A 7,036-nucleotide genomic window follows, 5' to 3' on the forward strand; every position below is an offset into this window, starting at 1 on the left:
AGATTAATATCAATAAATCATGTTAGCTTCTAATTATTTCTTGACATATTAGCGACAAATTTCTTAGCTAATTCCTACCTAGCAATGAATTTTTAAGGCATAACGCATAAGCATGCCTTTACCTTGGCTTCAGTTTACAACTAAGACCTGCAACTTTGAATTGCATAAGTAGACACTTAAAATTGCATAAAGTTGAACAAATAGATATATGCGTCTTATGTGGCATAATACATCTAGGACGCCATGTAGGACATAAATTAGTCAAATAAGATGCCACATAGGACAGATGCATGTATTTGATCAACTTTATACAAGTTTAAGTGTCCACTTGTGCATACCCAAAGTTGAAAGTTGAAGGGCATAGATGAAAATTGAAGTCAAGTTAAATGTGCATGTATTACGCCAACCTTGACTAGTATTGCAAATTAGTCGGTCTGAAAAACAGGCAGAAATTAAAACACCATTAGGTGCGAAACAAAAGGAAAACTTACCATGTTTCTTGATTGCTTCAACAAAATAAGGAAGAATTTTGGGAGATATATCATCATCAGAGACATTCAATGGTTTGGACTTGGCAACTTCAAAGCTTTTGGACAACTCTTTGAGGTCTCCAAATATTAATTTGTAAGAGTTCCCTTTAAGACCTTGTTTTCTTAGGCACTTGTCTAGTTTCCTTGGCCTAAACCATGCCCAATCCAACAACCTCCATGCATATATTGCTAAAATTATTGCAAACAAAAATGAGACTAAGTAGGAAGCAACAATCTCCATTCCTTAACTTATTTCCTCTATGGAAATTAGTGTATTATATATACTAGTGAAGTTGATAAGAGGGGAATTAGTGTGATATACTCCCTCCATCCCAAAAATAATTATAGCATTAGCTTATTTCACGCCCACTAAGAAAAGAAATAAATAGAAAGTATAGTTTACTATGTTATTCCTGATATTTGTTAGATGATGTTTCTGGATAATTGAGCACTATTAAGAAGATGTAGTTCTTTAATACTCCATTCATTTTATTTTGTTTGTCTAATTTTAACTTGATATATAGTTTAAGAAAGTAAAAATAATTTTTGAATTTTGTGGTTTTAAATTTAAAATATATAAAATTTACTAAAGAGTCTCTTAATCTTGTAGTTTAAACATGACATGTGAAAGATAAAGAGACTCAAAACAAGAAAGATACATTCTTTTATAAACAGATTAAAAACGAAAGTAAGACAAATATATTGAAACGAAGAAAGTTCAAGAATGTTGAAAACAGTTACTCCCTCTGTTTAAAAAAAATGATCTACTTTGACTTGACACAAAGTTTAAGAAAATAAAGAAGACTTTTGAATTTGTGACCTTAAATTAAAGTTGTGTCAAATGTACGAAAATGCACTTTAATCTTGTGGTCCTAAACATGTCATGTGGAAAGTTGAAATTAAAGTATTGTCAAAAAGAAAAAGGGATCATTCTTTTTTAAACGGAATAAAAAAAAAATAGATCATTCTTTTTTAAATTGAGGAAGTATTATTTTTTGTCTGAAATTTCTAAAGCAACAATTATTTTAACATAATTCTTTTTATTTTGGCACACTTATTTTGAAACGGTGGAAGGCGAGATGAAGCGTAACCTTAAACCAATCCATCAAATATGACAAGAATGCTCGATTTCCACACAATAAACTGATATTTTTCTTTGTTGACAAGAAATAAAGATAAGATGGACATACACACATCCAGTGACAAAGACATCCTTCTAGAAAGGGCATTTGTCAATTGGCTAGGTACGTATATATGTAAATAATTTTAGTAAATAATATTTTAAAATTATTTATGTATATATAATATCTGGACGATTAAAATTTATTCGCATTGAATATTTATATCGAGTTATTTTAATTATTATGCCATAGTTAATTAGTTTAATAAAGTAAGAATATTTATATGCCCCCACGTCCCTACTTCAATTTGTGTGAATCTGTCAACTGAGCATGAAGTTTAACGGACAAAAAGGGTCAAAAATGATAAGTTTAAGCAAAAATATTTTCAAATTTCAAAAGTGATCATTTCTTTCTAAATAGACTAGAAAAGAAATTAAGTCACTTAAATTAAAATGAAAGACATAACACTCACAATAATTAAGTACAAGAAATTTATATACAAATAATATACGTCCTGTATTTATTGATTTTGCATAAAAAATAATAAAATTGTTACTATGATCTAACACCACATAAGATATATAAATATCAATTTGGATAAGAAAAAAAATATAGGGTTAGAAGCTTGTGATAATGAATATGCGAATAGTGCCATTTAATTTGTGGAAAATCTTGCGTACACTCCATATTGTGATTTTAACGAACCAGGAAGAGTGATTTGGGCGGACCACTTACATGGATATGTTTGCTCCGTGTTGGTTCCAAACTCCCACTTTGAATTGGATTTGATAATTGAGGCGAATTCAGAATTTAAAATTTATTTTTTTTATTTAGTATTCTGATTAGTTTGATGTATATGTTAAAAAATAATAAGAAATATCATTAGTTTTACAATATTACATTTTGGATATAATTAATTCAAAGGATAACTACATAACTTAGCAAACATAGACTCCTAAACACCCTAGTTAGCCTAAGTTTCAATTAATTATAATTCATAACCCCCTCTTACCTATTAATTATCCCTAATTGTAATTCATAGTCTCTCTCATATATTTTTTTTTCTATTTTCTATTACTTTTTTTTCTCTCTCATTTTTTCTCCTTTTTTTTTTCCTTTTTGGTTTTTCTCCTTCTTTTCATTTATGCGAATTAGAAAACACAGATACAAGTGTGAACTATAAAATACAAATATAAATGCGAACTATAACATACAAATACAAGTGTGAACTATAAAATATAAATACAAATACTAACTATAACATACAAATACAAATGCGAAGTATAACATACAAATACAAGTGTAAACTATAAAATACAAATATAAATGCAAACGATAATATACAAATACAATGTGAACTATAACATACAAATACAAGTGCGAACTATAAAATACAAATACAAATACAAACTATAACATACAAATACAAATGTGAACTATCATTTGTATTTTTTTAATTATTGAAATACAAATGTGAACTATCATTTGCATTTTTTTAATTATTGAAAAGGAACGACTGATTTTCTTTCTACAAATACTTATTTATATTTAATGATGTAGACACGTAATTTTGTCCCTCTCCGAAAGTATTTTTACCATTTTTACCCCTGTCTTACTGCGTGCCCTCACCCATATGATTATATCCCACAAAAATATAAAAAATAACAAAAATTCAATAAATCCCTAACCTTATCCTAACAAACTTTATCCTAACCACCTACCCCACTCCCCCCCCCCCCACTCTCATCACCACCACCCATATTTTTTTATTCCTTTTTAACAAACACATTAACAACAAAAAGAGGGGGGCCCACGTGTTATTCTTTTGGTCTGCTTTCTTTCTAGATGATAAAGGGGGATACAAAATTCACACAGAGGGGGAGATTCACACACTCCACTATTATTCACCAAAAGGAGGAGCTCACTGGAACTCTCCATTTTTTTTGGAACCACAAGATAACAGCTACACATCAACACACAATTCTCTCATCAAGAAACCACTACACACAAAACCATTACCATCATCTTTCATTTTCATCTTCTACAGAAGAATAGAATCCACTCGCACCACACCTCACGGGAATTCACCACAGGGAGAAGATAATTCTCCATTTTTCATCATCTGCATTCACCCACTGATTTAGCAAGATATTCAAACACGCACGCACACACTCCTTCAACCATGGACTGAAAATAGAGAATCGGGAGAGAAAACACGTGAGGGAGAGAGATAGCGAAAGCGAGAGAGTTTTTGATGAAATTTCTCACCGTAATCGGTGTTCCCTTATCAAATCCGACCACCTGCAGACCCAAAAATCCCTGAATCCTCTTCGTCTCTTGTTCTCCGGTGACATATCACCGAAATCTTCAATCGAGGAACATTGTCGACATTGTTTGTTATCGTTACGGCTGAATTCGACCTGAAACACCATCTTCGGCCATATCCTACCGTTGAGGCAATCCAACCAGCCGCGTCCTCGCCTAAACAGTGGGAAAACAGCTCGGTTTGCACAAAATTGGATTCAGATTTGTTTATTTTTGACGATTTCTATTTCTGGTCAGTAGAAAACAAGGGAGGGATCATACCGTAGCTGGGATTCACTGTTGAGGTTTGATTCGAGGTTCATCGGTGCCGACTCTATCGAATTTAATCGAAATAATATATCGAATTGAGAAAGCTTTAAATCGAGGTCCAATTCTACTCTTTCCTTCTTTTTATCTCATCATTTATTATATTTGGTGTGTTGGATTGAATATCATGTGTTTCTTGATCTTTGTTGATGATGAATAGTGATTTGTTTTGATTCGTGATTGGTTCCCTTGATTATATATTGTACGGTGAAATGGTATCTCGTTTGACAATTAAAATTAATTTGGCGGTGAGAATTGAAAACTTGACATAATTGGTGAATTTTGGTTAGTTTGATTCATTGGTTGTTTGACTCGAAATGAACGTTAATTGAACTTGGTAGTATCATGATACGTCGATTGGTTTAGGCAAACATAGGTTGGGTAGGCAAAGTTTAGAATTTGTGGCTTTGGTTGAATGTTGGAAATTCCATGGAATGTTTGAAATTTTGTTGAATAGTTTTATTTTTCGGCACTAAAAATGTATTCATTGGGATTTGTATTGATTTATTCAGGAAATGCCCCGAAGTATCTTGTACTTGGAGGACGTTCGTGATGAAGGCCCGAGGCATCGGGTGAGACATTAGAGCTTAGTCTATGATTAGTTTAGAATAGGATTTATATTTCCGTAATTTTCTATTTTGAGACTGTATAACTCGGACTGAACACTATAGTTTGGATTCGTTTTGTTTTGTTTGTTTGTTTGATTGTTTTACATGTTTTTGTGTGGTTTGTACATTGTAGTACCAAATTAGCCGATTCACTCTACCAAGCGACTGTGGTCGAACCATGGGATCGAGGGGTGCCTAACATCTTCCTCTCAGTCAACAAAATTTCTTAACCGGAATCTCTGTTCGCAAACCATTTTCTAGAGTCAAATCATTTTGAAAAGGATTTTCCAAAGGTGACTTGGCACACCGATTTATGCCAAGTGGAGACTCTGAGTTTAAATGTAAAAATAATCCTCTTTCAGAACAAATCTTTATTTTGTCACTTTAATAATAAAAATTCTTTCGAACCTTAAAAACCATATCTTTTGGAGTTAAAAAGGGGTGTGACAGCTCTGACAACTCTACTGGGGATTTTTCAAAATTCTAGCTTATTTTTTAGAGTTGTATCGGCTTAGTTTGGCACTATAGGTGTATAGACGTTTTATTTGAGTTGTTTTGTGTTATTGTTTATCATTGTTGAGTGCCTACGTGCTTTTTGTTTACAATTTTTATCGTATGTGTTACTGCTTTATATCTGGCATCATGTGCATAACCCGAGTCATTCTTTCTGCAACAAGTCCTGGAGTGCACGTCGTGCACACAAACTCTAGTTGAGTCACCCTTATTTTAGGAAGGGGGAGCCGTTGGACGTATGGAGTGGGTGGAAAGCAAAGCAGCCACTATCGATCATATGCTCCCCCGAACAGCCTTGTTAGTAAACTCCAACGTAGGTCAGCCTTTAGGTCATGCTTATCTGCATCATATTGAGACCTAGTGGGACCCACGTGGCCCTTTGTAGGAGACTTGCCTCTAAAACATCTCTATATGCTAAATGTTGCATCTTTGAGGGTAACTTGATCATTTGATTGACTGATTCGGAGAAAACATGTATTAGAAGTAAGGTGTGTTTGAAAAAAAAGAAAAGAAAAAAGTGAGTCGAAAAGAAAAAAATGAGTTTCGTAGTTTTTAGAGTTCTTTATGGCTTTTGTATTTCACAGTCCAAAAATTCAAAAAGATTTTTTTTTTTTACCTTTTGCACTCATTTTGTCAAAAACAAAAATATCAAAAAGAGTTTTTTTGGTTTCTTTAAAAAACTTTCATAATTTGAAAATTTCAAAAAAAAATTCTTTTAATAGGAGCTTTTTATAAAATTCAAAAAATATGGTAGAAGTTTTGTACATTTCATATAACGAAAATACCAAAAAATTTTCTTTCATAGCTGTTGGTGTCATTTTTTATGTGAAGTGTCAAATAGAAAACTCAAAAACAAAAAAAGATTTTGTTATGTTGTTTATCGTATGTCTTTGGCCGCGTCTCAAGTCAGAGTGCAATTTGTGATTTAATCATTAATTGTCCAATCTGGACGAACTACGCACCCTTGATTCTCCTCTCTCGGGAGTGAGATACGTAGGCAGCCTATTGTTGGTTCGGGAACCTTATTTGAAAAATTCAAAAAAAAAAGAATATTTTCTTCACTCTTTATTAGAGTAAGTGTCATATATTTCTTTAAAAGAAAACTACAAAAAGATTTTTCTTTAATAGTTTCAATTTTCATTTTCTTATGAAATTCGAAAATGAAAACCCAAAAAGATTTTTTTTGGTAATCATAGGTTTTATTTTGTATAGGAATATGAAAAAATAAATCCCAAAAAGATTTTCTTCACTCTTCATTTAGAGTAGGTGTGTCATATACATCTTCGAAAACAAAACCACAAAAAGATTTTCCTTTAATAGTTTCAAGTCTCATTTTCATATGAAATTTAGAATCGAAAATTCAAAAAAGATTTTTCTTTGGTTATCATAGGTTTCATTTTGTATAGGAAATTTAAATCTGAAAAATGCAAAAAAGATTTTCGTCAATTCTTTTGATAATTTGTTATTTTCTTTTCTTCTTAAAGTTCCAAGAAAATAAAAGGAAAAGAGTTTAATTGACCATGTTGCCAAGACTTCACGAACTACGCACACCTGATTCTCCTCTCTCGGGGTTGAGATACGTAGGAGTCCTTCTTGGGTTGGGTGAACTTTTCAAAAAGAAAAAAAAGAGATT

The 7,036-nt window shown here is 32.0% G+C and overlaps 1 long non-coding RNA gene across 1 annotated transcript; it reads left to right on the top strand.

Annotated features, from left to right (window-relative positions):
• The first annotated feature begins 3,425 nt into the window (after window positions 1–3,425).
• On the top strand, window positions 3,426–4,996 carry LOC107878452. The gene is made up of 2 exons (XR_001676880.2): window positions 3,426–4,341; window positions 4,795–4,996. It is a non-coding gene; the product is annotated as an uncharacterized LOC107878452 (long non-coding RNA).
• The last annotated feature ends 2,040 nt before the right edge of the window (window positions 4,997–7,036 follow it).

Source organism: Capsicum annuum, chromosome 7, assembly GCF_002878395.1.
Source record: "Capsicum annuum cultivar UCD-10X-F1 chromosome 7, UCD10Xv1.1, whole genome shotgun sequence".
Classification (NCBI taxonomy): Eukaryota; Viridiplantae; Streptophyta; class Magnoliopsida; order Solanales; family Solanaceae; genus Capsicum; species Capsicum annuum.